This window comes from Mus caroli, unplaced genomic scaffold (assembly GCF_978045245.1).
Source record: "Mus caroli unplaced genomic scaffold, Mus_caroli_1 scaffold_14, whole genome shotgun sequence".
NCBI classification, from domain to species: Eukaryota; Metazoa; Chordata; class Mammalia; order Rodentia; family Muridae; genus Mus; species Mus caroli.
In genome coordinates, this window is record NW_028227269.1 from 69,734,909 (window position 1) to 69,750,030 (window position 15,122).

Sequence of the window (15,122 nt, forward strand, 5' to 3'; positions counted from 1 at the left end):
AATGCAAGGTAGCCCTCATGTATTGGGTGGGAGTTTGCTACGGCTGCCAGGAAAGCAATCTGGCTGATACCTTGTCTCTGGAAAGAATGTGCTGGGTGACCAGGATTTTAAAAAGTTTTGTGTATTGACTCCATAGGGATCTGATATTCAACCTCTCCACCTGCAGTAATGGGCTTCTAAGGCTATAGATGGATTAATTAGTCCCAATATTCTTCACTCTACAGATGTGCCGAGTTTATGGTAGGGTTTTAGTCTGATTAACTAATCTTGAATTATAACACAGTAACATTCGTAACCCGCAAAAGAAAAAAAACGTCATAGGTATTCACAGATCACACTGTCATCCTCTCTCCTGGTTGTATAGCTGACTGTGCTCTATGGTGACTAAGCAAGGACAGTACTGAATCTTGGTAGCTTTGGGAGGGATGGGGCAGAATTCAAAACTCAAAATCGGTAGCAGGGCTTCTATTACGTGTACAATGCTTTTGCACCATGATAAAGTGAAACTGTTTGTTTTCAGTTGGAGGACTGTGTGTAATTCTGAATGACGTACAGATTAAAAAGGCATGAAGCCATTGAGCTGGAAATGACAGAGCGCTCTATAGCTGGAGAATCTAGCTCTGAGACTGCTTGCTGGGCAGTGTCTTCTTCAGTAGCAGCTTGTTTCTCCCAGGTGTAGCTCTGTTTTTAATAACTGGAGGCTCTCCAACCTTTTCTGTGATAAGTAGTTACAGCTGATGACAGCTAAGCACTGGGTATGGTACCATAGTTCTGTGTTTGCTCGTCACAGGAACTGAAGAAATCAACATTGATTCTCTCAGTTTAAAGGTGATGGGCACAGAGTGTTTAAGAGCTTTGCGTGGTGATACAGATAGGATGCCAAGAACTTTATCAGTGGGAGTCTGTTGGGTCCTATTTGGCCCTTGAGGACAAACAGGAGCTTGGCTCGATTTTCGAGACCTGTTATTTGCTTCAGAATGACTCAGCACGACCTACCGACCTAAATGAGACTGCCTCTGCCTAGCTATTGCTGATGTGTCAATTTCTTGTAGGCCGAGTGAGATCACCCCACACCCCTAGGCATCTCACCCCCTACCCCTGTCCCCACCTCCTTGCTGTCTCTATATAACCAAGTGCCTAGTTTAATAAAGTGAGTTTCTGCTTTGACAAGACTCCTGGCCCAGTGTGTGGTGTGTTTCTTTTGGGTCGCTGACACTTGCCATCCTGCTCAGCCCCGGACAGACCTGGCTGGACCAGGTTCTCTCCTCTCACCTGGACCTGCCAGCAAAGAGCGGATAGGAGTTTGACCCAGGTCTTGGGGATACAGGTCTGTGGAAGAGTGTGATTTAGCATGTATGGGGTCCTGGGTTTAATTCCTAGCACCACTCCCCACCACAGGTAAGATTTTTCCTAATATTTGAGATTTCTATCTTTAACACCCTGGTTTAAAGTTCTGTCCATGTCCTACCCAGGATCCTTTGCAGTCATAGCCTTCCTGGTAGACACACCTTCCCTCTGGTCCCCTTCAGTGTCTGTGTTCATATGGCTGCTTTCCATCATTTCCCATCTGGGACCCCCCATCACACACACACACACACACACACACACACACACACCAGACAGGGTTATTGTGGTCACTTTATGAAAATAAACTGAGTATAGTTTGACTAGTTCTCTGCCTAGTCTGGGTGACTGTGTAAGGGACAGTATGATATTTCCTGCTCCTGAAACAACTGGCAAGGTGTGAGCCTCCATGAGTGTTGATGGTTGCTGTGTGTGTAAGGCACGTTTGTATAGTAGTGTACATATGTCCCCTCTGCCAAGGTTAATGCCTTCATGATAATCTGAGACAGCCTGAGGCCAGGAGGCCGGAACATGTCTTTGTCTCATCAGAATAGTAAAACGCTGTGACCTTCAGGACAGCCTTAAGGCTGTGGGAAAGAATGATGAAAACATGAGTCCAAAAAGATACAATTTCCCAACTATACAAAATATAAGGATGTAATATGAATTGTATAAGGAGCTTCATAGATCTAAAGGGACAGAGATAGGTTCACTATGAGTCAGCATGTCAAAGATACAAAGATAGATAGATTCCTGAGTTCAAGGTCAGCCTTGGACAGAGGGAGTTTAGGTCCAGGCTCGGGTGTGATAGGATTGGTAATTTCATGGCAGTGTTCTATCCAGCTATCTTATTGTCTGTTTGTGCTTGCTGTCTCTTTCTAAGATCAAGGGGATGGGGTCATGGAATACTGATTCATGGGATAATCAAAAGGGAATCTGGAGTAATGACTGGATCGATATGTAAGTAAAAAACTGGGCTTTTGGTCTGCAAGAGAGGAGCTATCCAGAGAGTTATTAGAATAGCAAGAGAAAGCTGACTGAGCAGAGCAGAACAGAGAAAGCAGTCTGAAAAGTTGTCTTGAGCAGAACACACACACACACAAACAGAAAGGGGGGGGAGCGCAACCTGGAAAGATGTCAAGAGCAGAACATCAGCTTGGAACCGGGATTTGACTTCGAGTTATTTGTTTCACCACTCCCAGACACCCCTTCTCTCAGAACCCCTCTCCAAGCCGAGGCTGGTCCTTGGCTGTTCTCCCTTTCGGGAAATCCTAATGTATAAAAGTCTACATTAGCAAAACAGAAGTCCTGGGTTGCCTAACTACACATCCCACTCAAAGCTAGTTTGTTTTACAGCAGAATACCTTCAAATGCCAAGCTCCCCAGTGCATTGAGGATGAGGTTCAGTTGATGACAAAGTTGACTCATAGCCTTCTAAGAACTAAAGCATCAACAACAGCTTGCTTTAAGTCAATTCTTTCAATTACATGCCGACGTAATCTTATAAGATACTAAAAATGACTGAGGAGTTTTCGAAGCTTCCACATGTCGGAGTAGACACAGCAGTGCTCTGCAGCGAGCCCAGGACTGCTGGCTGTAATTATCTGAAAGATTATCATATGTGTTGACTGTTGGCACATTGGATAGGAAAGGTGCAGTAGAGACTAAGTAGGATTATCCATTGAAGATGCTGCAAGAGAGCCAGAGCGGCTGGCCCTTGTACACAGACATGCTGGAAGATAACAGATTCCCAATTGTGTTTGTTTTCTCTTTGTTCTGCAATAACAAGCCCGACTTAAGTGGCAAAGCAGCTAGGAGGGCTGTGAACGTGCGTGAGATGATGATTACATGCGAGGTAAGCTGCATTTCCCACATGAAAAGGCTTCCTTTATTGCCCATCTCACATCTGTTTCCCTGTTGGGAGGGAGAGAAGCCCAGGCTGTGACTCCTCCCACCTGTGTATTTCCAGTTACCTATAACTTAAATGTTATCCAGCCCACCCCTTCGCTGGCAGATTGGTAGGCATTTTTGTTTAGCTCTTACTATGTATAGCTTTCCTGTTTAGCTCTTTTTGGGGGTGGGGGTGGTTTTTTGAGACAGGGTCTTTTCCAGTAGGCCATACTGGTTTCAAAATTGCCATTCTTCTTTAGCCTCTGAGTTATGGGATTACAGGCAGTTCACCATGGCAGGCAGGCATTGGTTCTATTAAGTTTTCTGTCATTGAACAGCAGATGACCTGAACATCAGTCCTGGAAGGTAGCAAGCAGCACTACTAAGCTGAAACCAAGGTGTCAGCAGCCAGGGTCTCCTTGGAGACTCAAGTCCTCCTTCAAAGTCACATTGTCTTGTAGCTGTAGAATTTATGGTAGCATGCTGCTTCAAAAACATCACTTTGACAGGTGGTGGTGGTGCACACCTCTAATGCACTCAGGAGCAAAGACAAGTGGATCTGAGTTTGAGGCCAGCCTGGTCTACAGAATGAGTTCCAGTACAGCCAAGGCTACACAAAGAAACTCTGTTGGAAAAACCAAACTAACTGTCTTAGTCAGGGTTTCTATTCCTGCACAAAACATCATGACCAAGAAGCAAGTTGGGGAGGAAAGGGTTTATTCAGCTTACACTTCCACACTGCTGTTCATCACCAAAGGAAGTCAGGACTGGAACTCAAGCAGGTCAGGAAGCAGGAGCTGATGCAGAGGCTATGGAGGGATGTTACTTACTGGCTTGCTTTCCCTGGCTTGCTCAGCTTGCTTTTTTGTAGAACCCAAGACTACTAGCCCTGGGATAGCACCACCCACAATGGGCCCTCCCCACTTCATCACTAATTGAGAAAATGCCTTACAGGTGGATCTCATGGAAACATTTCCTCAAGGGAGGCTCCTTTCTCTGTGATAACTCCAGTTTGTGTCAAGTTGACACACAAAACCAGCTAGTACACCAACTAACCAACCAACCAAACAAACAAACAAACAAACAAAAAAACAAAACAAAACAAAACAAAAAACAGGCCTGCCCCCCTCATTATTCCTGATCCTCAATGGTCCCTTTGAAGGGTTCTGATTGGATCAAGACTACCCATATAATCTTTCTTGATTAATTTAAAGTCAACTGTCATAGTCATTGATTGCTGGGAAGAGACACCATGACCAAGGCCACTTATAAAAGACAGCACTAGGGGACAGTTTCAGACGGTGAGTGATCAAGGTAGGGAGCACGGCAGCAGGCAGGGAGACATGTTGCTAGAGCAGTAGCTGAGAGCTTCTCTCTATAAATTTATATCCTTATCCATAAGCTGGAGGCAGAGAGAGGAAGACTGGACCAGGTGTGAGGTTGGGTTTTTATGTTTTGTTGTTTTTAACAGGGTTCTCTTTGTGTACTCCTCCACCCCCACTCCCACCCCCTAGCTGTCCTGGAGCTCTCTCTTTGGAGCAAGCTGATCTTGAACTCACAGAGATTACCCCACCCCCCACCCCCGCCGTGCCTGCCTCCCAAGTGCTGGGATTAAAGGTGTGCTCCATCACATCATCCTTTTTTCCTGGGCTTTTGAAACCCAAAGCCCACTCCCAGTGACACACCTCCTCTAACAAAGCCACACCCCTAATCCTTCCCAAACAGTTCCACCAATTAGGGACCAAGTATTCAAATATATGAGCCTCGTGTGTGTGTGTGTGTGGGGGGGGTGCGGGGGTGTTTCATTCTAATCAGCTGATTTGGAATCTTATGTACATCTGAAAAGTCCCATGTGATGTCATTAAATCATAAGGGTGATGTCATATTTTCCACATCCTGCTGGCTAGAAGCACCTCACAGGTATGGCTCACTGAGTCATTTTAGAATCCTTGAGCCAAGCATGATGGCATGCACCTGTAATCCCAGCTCTTGGGAGGTGTGGAGTGGAGGGGCAGGAGCTAAAGATCACCCTTGTCTAGAAACTCCAAGGCTAGTTTGGGATCCAGCCTGAGACCTTGTCTCAAAACCAGAACACAACCCACCCACCCCTAACGCAAACACACAAAAAAGAATTCTGCCTTCCACATTTTCTCTCTGGATAAGAACTAAAAAACAAGGCTGGTGAGCCTCTCTCAGGTTTTCCAGACTGTAACATGGGGCTAATGTCCAAGAAATGTCCTGCTTTGTCTATTTATATCACCAAATCAAGGCTCAAAGGCAAGTGTCCCTATCTTAAGCATTTCCTATCTTGGATAATATGATGTCAAGGTGACTTTAGAAGTGACATTAGAAAGCATGTGTGGGCCAGGGAGATTACTCAGTGAGTAAAGGCAGTGACACTTAGCCTGATTAAGAGCCCAGAACCCATGACTCCAGCAGATGGTCCTCTGACTCCCACATTTACACACATACACACACACACACACACACACACACACACACACACACACACAGTAAACAACTAACCATCCAACCAACCAAATAAATAAAAACTCATAAAGAGAGAAAAGTGTGAATGTCCCATTATTCCTTTCCAGGCCATGGGAAGGGGAAGGAGAGGACTCGAGTACACCCTGAATGAACTTTTGAGTGGATATGTATTATTTGACATGGGCACGGTCAAGTCTGGGACCATAGTCTCAGAGCCAAGGGAAAATGGCAAAGCCTTCCCTGAGGAATGATGGAGAAGCCAGCAGGGTGTGCAGATAATATCCACCACAGCTTTCTCTCCACAGATATTTGCAGCCTGAAGACTCTCCTATACAGAGATGCTCATATGGAGATTAAATGGCCTCCTTGTTCAGCTGTATGCAATGCCATGCCTCTCTTTTCAGACATAGCTTGTGGGGCTCTCTCCATCGGAGAGCCTGGTCTATCCTATCCCAACCTTTTTACGTGTCTGTATTTTCTTCATTACCTTGCTGCTCCAGTCAGGTCTATCCTTGCTGATACACTAGAGCATCAGTTTTCAACCTGTGAGCCATGACCCCTTTTGGGAGGGTGGGGGAGCCACACAGAGGAAGGTTGAGAGCCACTGCACTAGAAGTATCAGGGAGCCATGAAAGCATGGTCTATGAGGAAGACTGTTCACTCTCAGATGGGAAAGCACATGGGTTTCACAATAACCATATGGATATAGCTAGACCTAGGGTCCCAGACACCTGGGTATTTGGCCTCCCTTATGTTTGGAATGAAAGGAGTTCTTTCTCCTCTTTGATATTCTCAAAGGGAAAATGATCCTGATGGTGCTCAGAGAGAGACAGGCCCCAGCTACTATTTGTGTTACAATCATTTCTCCATAAAGACTTCAGAGTGGGATTGCCTGTGTTACAGGTGCCCCACCTACTTTCCGGCGAGCACTCTGTTGTTGGTCTGGCTCTAGCAGTGGTGGGAAAGCTCCAATAGTCCTCACAGCAGGAGCAATACATCTATAAATCAGAGCTAATCAATCCTGAGGTTCAGAATCTGCACATCCTGAGATGTGCTCCTGGGAAGAAAGAACGGAAGGAGAACCAAAGTCCTGTGTATGCATCCATTCAGCATCTGCATCATCCTCGTGCACTCTCTCATTGCTGCTCCAAGCATGGTCCTGACAGAAGAGGGCCCACCACTTACTGAGCACAGCTGTGTGTGACAAGTTACACAGACTTTTGCTACTTGTCTGTCTTCTTTTTAATCTGTCTATCATCTATGCTCTATTTTAGTTTAGTGTAGACAAGTTTGGGTTGACCTTAAATGTTGCATACAATTGATTTGAGTGTGGAAATCCTGTGTTGTCATGAAGATTGAGGTAGGCCCTTTGTAGTCACTGTGAGTTTTTGTTAAGCATTCCCTCTGGATTCTTACACCTGATACATCTGACCCTTTGGGTCTCTCCCCTTTGTCTGTCCAACATACCCATGGACAGCCATAGAGAATACCAATCCTGGTCCAGAAGCAGGGCTGGTGTGCAAGATGAAAATAAGGAGCCCATTGGTAAAGTTCAAGATGGCCAAGGGAAGGTATCAAATCAAGTATGGGCCTTTTGAAGTTGGGGACCTGTGTGTCTGCATGAGTTTCATGCTCCACCTAGGGCTTTTCCAAAGTCTCACTCCTAAGGTGGCAATCGGGTGGCCTGAGTTTCCTTTTGTTAAAGTGCCTGGGATAGCCACAGCAGAGAAGGAGCCTGGGGTTACCGGTTGCTTGTCGTGGACAGCCTCACGTTAAATAGCCCTTCATGTTTCTATTCATATTATCTCAAATTTAGCTATGATTCCAAGTTTTCCTCCCCTGATATCTTTCCAAGCTCAGGGTTTGAGTATAAGTTGCCAATCAAAACATTTCACTGGGGAAAATTAGTTCCTGAAGGAAATTGTTTCCTTCCTTATAGATGGGAACAGACATTATCCACTGTATTTTAAAGAACAATTATCCAGTCTACTGCCAATTCTCATCTACCAGAGGAGTTCTGATCTTCAAGCGAACATAGCCGAGATGGTGTTCAGTTTCAACATTTACGTTCTTTCTGCTACGCTGGTCACTAAGTCTGGACAGGTTTATGTGAGGCTGAAGTCACAGGAGGTTTTTTCAGGGGTGTAGCAGAGGTAGAACACTTGGCTTGTGTGCATTTGATTCCCAGAAATCACAAAACAAAAACCTAAGGAATTAGCCCCAGAACATGCTAAGGCTCTGTCTGTGGTATGGCACCTGGTATACAAATTTCAATGAGTGTAACAGCGCTCAGCCGTCTGAACTGTTGAGGGCAGATTATCATGCGAAGCAGGCCGGGCTAAAAAGGGTATCATGGAAGGGAGTTGTGACTGGGTTTTCCCCTGTCAGGACAATGGTGGACTTAGGGTGCTTCATTCAAGTCTTTAAAGAACGGGAGAGTTCTATGAATTTCTTTATTCTGTACTGACAGTGGGAAGCAGCCATCCTCTCAGGAGTGACAGAGCCATGGACCCCTCATTCTTCTTCCTTCTCCACAAGGCATGGGAGCTCTATGATGCTTTTACAATTATCATTAGAAAAGTATTCAATTTAATGTGTTTGTATCTTGCCTGTATGTATTTATACGAACTATGTACATGCTGGGTGCCCTCAGGGGTTAGATCTTCTGGAACTGGAGTTATTTATGGTTGTGAACCACTGTGTGGTGCTGGGAATTGAACCCTGTCCTCTGCAAGAATAACCTGTGCTCCTAACCACTGAGCCACTTCTCCAGCCCTGCTCTATATTTGATAGACATGCCCAGAGACAGTTTGTCCAGCGTGGGGGATGCTTATTACCCACCCCATAACCTTATCAAAGCTAGCTGATGCATCCGCTGTTCTGTGTAACTTGACTGTGTGTGTACATGCCACAGTACATAGTTATGTATCATGTATCATATGGCTAGCGGTAGAACTCAATGTTAGGACTTCATCTATGAGCAAAGCCTGGGGTTAATCCCTGTTGCAGGGTGTAATGATGTCAGTACTCAGTGGCGAAGGCAGGAAAGTTGCTGGAACTCAGAGGAGCTCAAAGCCAACCTAGGCAGCAAAGCAAGAACCTATCTCAATAGATAAATACGCACATAAATATGTAATATATGGCTGGTGCAATGTTGCACCCTGTCTCAAAAATACAAAACAAATGTAATATACGTATAATATAAAATGGAAAACAACATCATCACATTTTTTGGGGGTGGGGTGGGGGCAGTTTGAGACAGGGTCTCACTATGTAGGTCTGGTTGTCCTCGAATTTACCCTATATACCAAGCTGTCCTTGAACTCACAGATATCCACCTGCCTCTACCTCCTAAGTTCTGGGATTAAGAACATGTGTCATTATGTCTGACATTTTTTCTTTTTAATTATTCTTGATATAATAATGTGATTTAATACTCTGTTTAATATGTCACTTGGTCTTTTTCTTGTGAATATATTTTTCAATATAATTCTATTGAATTAAAAAGATTTTTTTCTGAGAAAAATTCTCATGTAGCCTAGGCTGGCCTCAAACCTGCTAATTAGCTGAAGCTGGACTTTAGCTGATCTTCCCACCTCCACCTCCTGAGTGCTGGTTTTACACGTGTGTGCCATCCGGCCTAGACTCAGTTACAATTTTAGTATTTACTGCAAGAAAATTTAGCTGAATAAAACATTTATCAATTTGATTTTTACTTGAAATTTTCACAAATAATTCACTTTTCAGTGAATGTAGAATGTTTTGGATCAATTCGTTTTCACCAGGATTGTATTTTTGTCTCTATTTATAGAATTTCAATAAGTGATTTTTTTAATTTTAAAAAAATTCATTGGATAAACTTGTCTCCATGACAACTTGCTCCACCTTTGAGGCAGGATCTCAGTATGCAGATTGAGCTGGCCCCAGACTCAGAGATCCTCCTGTCAGTACGCCTGCCCCATCCCCTCTTGTATCCCGAGTGCTGGGATTAATAGCATGTACCGCCATGTCTGCCACCACAGAGCTTTAACATGTGTTTACCAAATGGAGATGATCCTAACCTGATGACCTCTGATTGCTCTCCAGTCTGGTACAGAGTATAAATTGATCCACTTGAATGTCACCAAAAGATGTGTCCAGAAGCAGGATATCCCAAAGCTCAGTTGTGTCCTTTCCAATCTCACCTGCGAGCGCCCTCCCGCTTCTGATCCAGTTGAGAGCATCTTAGGGCCAATCACCAGCTCCTAAAGGTGGGGTGTGACTGGGAAGCATGGAGGTTGGATTCTTTGTGGAGCCTCTCTGACCTACCTGAGACTGGGCAGCAGGGGTCTTCTTTACTCTGTTTACCACAGCCCACCCTATCACTGATAGTCCCCCAGTCCCCTGGGCTCCTGCTCAGTCTTCATGGATGTTCAGGTACAAGACACATGTAGACTCAGTGCACTGTGTGCTTCTCCTGTCCCCAAGGTGTCAGCCCCACAGGAGTATGTCAGCTGCCTTCTCTTCTAATGCAAGTCCCTGCCATTGTAGCTGAGCTGACAGTAATGCATGCAGAGTGTGTGCCAGTCTCTCTCTCTCTCTCTCTCTCTCTCTCTCTCTCTCTCTCTCTCTCTCTCTCGGAGGGAGGGGTTGGGGCAGATAGCATTCCCAGGCATCTTGTCTTGGGACCACATGGAGTCTGAGGACCTGGGAGTTCTTAGAGCGGCAGTGGAAGCTCTCTTTGTAAAAGCCCTTGATCCTCAGGTTGCCTTCCTTCCCTTCATGGAACATTAAGTGGCGATTATTACAAACCATTTAATCAGCTGTAATAGAGAAGAGGGAAACTAATTGAGAGCAGAATTTCAGATTTTACAGTAATTTTTGATAGCACGTTGGGGGCACTTTTCTGGATGAGCAGTTATTTCTCAGGAGCATAATTCTGTGAGTATGTTTGTTTATTTATTTATTGCCAAGTAGACTGACTAAATTCACTATAGTCTTTAGTTGGGCTTGTCTTGTTTGTTTAGTGAAGAAGGGGCTCTCTGTGTAGCCCAGGCTGGCCTTGATCTTGCAATCCTTGCTCTGCCCCACCCCACCCATCTGGCATCCCATATCTTTATGAGAATAATCCTGTGCTTCAGGACAAGGACAGGGATGGGGTAGTGAAATAACAGAGAGCTCAGGCTGCAGTTTAAAAGCAGATGTCTGTTACCGAAGACCATCTCACTCCCCTCTTTCACCCCTTCCCTGCTGTGCTCAGGGTTCTGCACCAAGGCTACAGAGAAGCACAGAAAGTTGGAAAACAAAGCGTCTAAGTTGAGCTCTGTGTGTGTGTGTGTGTATGTGTTGTCACTCAGGTGGCTGAGTGCTTGCCTAGCTAGTATGGACAAAGCCCTGGATTCTAGCATCAGCCCCTGATAATACTGTGTAAGGCAATGCAAGCCTGTAATCCCAGCACTCGGGAGGCTGGTAGAGGAGAATCAGAAGTCTAAGATCATCTTCCTTGGCAATAGCAAATTTATGGCCAACCTGGGGCATTGCTGAGGGAAGAGGAAGGCTTAGTCTGTTTGAGGGCTGTCTGCTGTCCTTTGAAAGCCAACGATGCTGTGGCAATCTCCTGTGACTGACGGGACATGGTCTTACAGATAGAGGAGGGAATGTTGAAGGCTTGCTAAAACCATGAGGATGGCTTGCCCTGTCTCCAGGTCATTGTCCCATTCCTACCTTGGAGCTCTAGACAACATCAGAAGAGAGCTCACAGCTCTTAGCTTGGCTTCTGTATGTATGAGTCTCCCTTGGGGTTAAGATCCTAAAGACCTGTAATGACTGGTGTGGCAGCACTGGGAAAATTGCCTTCTTGGGCCACCATGATTTCATTGTTTCCTAAAAGAATAAGATAGATACCAACTTCCTTCTCCCAAAAATGTCTGCCCAAAGGCCGAGGGTGTAGCTAGCTCTGCCCTCACCTTAAATCTCCCAACTACTGCTATTCCCAGCCTGGAGCTGTGAGGAGGTGGAAGTTTCTAGTTCAAGGCCAGCCTGGGATAACTTTCCTTCAGTTTTTCCATGTTCTCATTCACAGGCCTTCACTCTGACTTGTTAATTTGGTCGCTGAAAGCTCCCCTAACTTTGTCAGCAACTCTGACACGGGTCACTTGTAAGGAGCTCTAACTCCCGAGTGTCAAGTAGGTGTGCTGCACACAGCCGCATAAAGGGAAAGGCTTTTCCTAGCCTCAGAGTGCCGAGTCTAAGGGAAGATGCTCAACAACCACAGCAACTCTGCAGTCTGATAGCATGAGGCAAGTGTCAGGGAAGCAGCGGGTCCAGGCGGGCCAGCATCTGCTGGGGAGGCCAAGGGAAGCTTCTAGGCCTCACAAGGAAAGGATTTCTAAGAGACACAGGGCAGGACAGAAGAAACCTTATCAAGATTTTGGAAATACCAGATTGTGTCAGAGGTGGGGTGGGGGTGGGGACAAGGACTGAAGTTAAAAGCGACAAGCTTGCTAATAGAGTTAAACTCTACAGTCTTACTCATGCTAGGCAAGCACTGTCCCAGTGAACGGTATACCACCACTTCCAGCAGGGCTTTTCCTCAGGGATAGGGGAGACAGGGTGTCATTGTGTTGCCCAGACTGGTTTTGGAGTCCTGACTTCAAAGGATCCTCCTGCCTCAACCTGAGAATTAGACCCAACCCCACCAATGCAACCCAACCCAACCCAACCAACCAACCAACCAACCAACCAAAAGAAACACCCCAACCTTACTTTTCTTTTTTTCCTATTCCGTTTCACCCCAAAGAACAAATACTGCCCACCTGGCCATCGGTAACGGGAGATGAATAGCAAGAGAGTAGAATGAGAAATTAAAATGTGAAAGTAGATAGATGGTCTCCGTCTGAGATCTTCATTGCCAGACTAAGACCTCGAGGCTAAGCTGAGAAGCAGAACTTTGAATCTTCTGTGCCCTTCAATTGACGTGACAGCTCTCAGAACTAGTGGCATGGTTTAGCTGGCACTGGCTTAGTATTTCATTCACTGAAAGCAGCTAACTGGTAGCTTGTCAGAGAGGGTCGAACCAAAAACACAGAGAAATGGGGTCTTCAAAATATGAGCTCGGAGGATAATGACAGCTAAAGGGGAGATCCAGAATTGTATGTATATCTCAAGATGCCAAGGTATCCATAGCCTTGTGTAGTCTCCTTGCTGGCATAATGCAGCCAGGTGGACCTGTAATATTAGCACTTGAGGGTCTAAGGCAAGAGGATCAAGAGTTCAAGGCCAGCGTGGACAACATAGTAACTGCAGGCCAGCTTGGGCTGCTCTGTCTCAGATGTGCACTGAGGAGCCAGTTATCAGTGTGATAACAGGTGCCGAGGGCTTAATAAATACTACTTTTCATTATCACTATTGGAAAAAAAAAACCCTTTTTTCCCATTAGAATAAGGCCGACTGATATAAAAACAAAAATTTTTTAATATATGCATGAATGATCTGTTGCCCAGTAACTATGAGTTTGAGTTTTGAAGTGAAAAAAATCCCATTTCAATGTTTGCCTTTTAATTAAAATGGGCATTTCAGCTTTTCAAAATCATTTTTAAAGACACCCACCCATGGAGTTGCAACGTCTCAGACCCAGCAGGGGTACACTACTGTCTTTAAAATGCCAGCTAACTATTAACATCATAATTTTATATTTATCCTGCTAATTATGGTTACAGCAAACCCCAGTTTGTCCACAACTAGCAAACAAACAAAGAAGCCTCCAAACCTAGAGGCAACTTCCTTGCAAATTTGCATATTAATTACTGTTTACCGCCTTTGCCCCCGTGGCTGATTACTTCTAACAAAGATCTTGACACTTACAGCAGCCTGGATTGTCTGATAGACGGGAGACGACCTGAAGTGCTACTCATCACTCTTTGAACTGGCAAGAAAGGCTACTGTGCTGTCGAAGAATGACTTGACCTGCAGACACAGTCCCGCCCTGGTTCAGGAGGTCATTGCCTGACAGAGTCAAAGTTTCTGCTATGCATTTTAATACAGAACGATAGGTCTGGAGGAGCTCTTCCAGTTGGGAGATTCAGCCGTAGTGTTCTTATCACATGCAAGACAGTGAGATTAATGGAATTACATATTTCGTTTTGAAAGGTTACTGAGTTAACTCTGGTCACAGTATCCTGTTACTGAAGTCCCCAAATGTTCCAGTATCCTTTTCCTCCAGTCTCTGTGCCAACTCCCCAAAAGTGGGAGGAGCTACTCATGACCCAGCCCTCAGATCCCCCAGGCAGGCTGGTGTTGAACATATAAGGCCGCTCGAGCTCTACCTCAGGAAGTCTAAGGGGTATAGCAGAATTTTAACTTGGTTGTAATTGGAGACAAAACGCACTGCGGCTGATTTGAAGAGGCCATCCCTGAATGCGGCTTTGTGTTCAGGATCCTGAGAAAGTAAGAGCAACTTCCTCTAGAGACAAAGCCCTTGATGGAGGCTCGAGGCCAATCAATGGGAAAATTTCAACCTGACATAAACATAATGCATTATGCATGACAGTCTTCAGAAAGCCACTCACCAGCAGTCATCCGGAAGCACAGAGGCTGGGTTACGGGGTGACTGTGGCTTCCTGCAATGGCATGGAAAAAATGTCTATCCAGTACAGGGTTAACTTGAGCAACACTTGGCTTTCAATCTGTGAAATAAGGAAAGGGGTGCTCTCACAACTTGTCTGAATAGCCTCCTGTTGGGAAACGTCATAGTAATACAGCCATGACCACTGAGAGTTAGAGAGTGCTTACTTAGTGCTGGATCCTTGGTAGGCAGAATCTCACTGGGTCAATAACGAAGATAATTTTTATCTTCTCAAAACATAGTTTGAAGAGACAAAAGTTCGCAGAGAGAAGAATCCTGCCCAACTTCTCAGAGGTAGGAAGAGGTGACTGGTCAGCTTGGTGGGAGTTTTTTTTTTTTTTTGGTTTGGAGATCCACCCTTGTGCTTGGTAGGCAAATGTTCTCCCAACTGAGCTAAATCCCCTGCCTCAGAGCTGAAATCTGAGCCCAGTGGTCTGATTCTCATCTTAGGCACCAAGGAACTCTGGCTTGATTTTTTAATGCACTACAGCTTGTTGTAAAGTTAAAATGCTCTCTTTGGGGGTGGGGGGTGCTTTAGGAGTGGGAACCAAAACTGGACCTCGTCCTGAGTGCGCTGTTCCACAACAGAAGAATTCCATTTTCTTTATAGTTTCTGGCACTATCTCTCCCAATTAAAACTAAACATTGGCTACAGAAAAGGTCAGTGAATTATAGTCTTTCATCCAAGTCTGTTGTTACCTGCTTTTATAAATAAAGTTTTATTGGCACACAGACATGCTTTGCTTTGTTCACTTATCATCGGGCTGCTTTTGAGCTATAGTGACAGTGGCAGAGT

At 45.2% G+C, this 15,122-nt stretch overlaps 1 long non-coding RNA gene across 2 annotated transcripts; it reads left to right on the forward strand.

Moving 5' to 3' along the window:
• Positions 1–1,168: 1,168 nt before the first annotated feature.
• LOC115032808 (uncharacterized) lies at positions 1,169–15,060 on the forward strand. 2 transcript variants are annotated; one of them, XR_003838472.1, is made up of 2 exons: positions 1,169–3,199; positions 13,569–15,060. It is a non-coding gene; the product is annotated as an uncharacterized LOC115032808 (long non-coding RNA). The 2 variants fall into 2 exon arrangements; XR_003838473.1 differs by having other exon boundaries at positions 1,169–1,398.
• Positions 15,061–15,122: the final 62 nt, after the last annotated feature.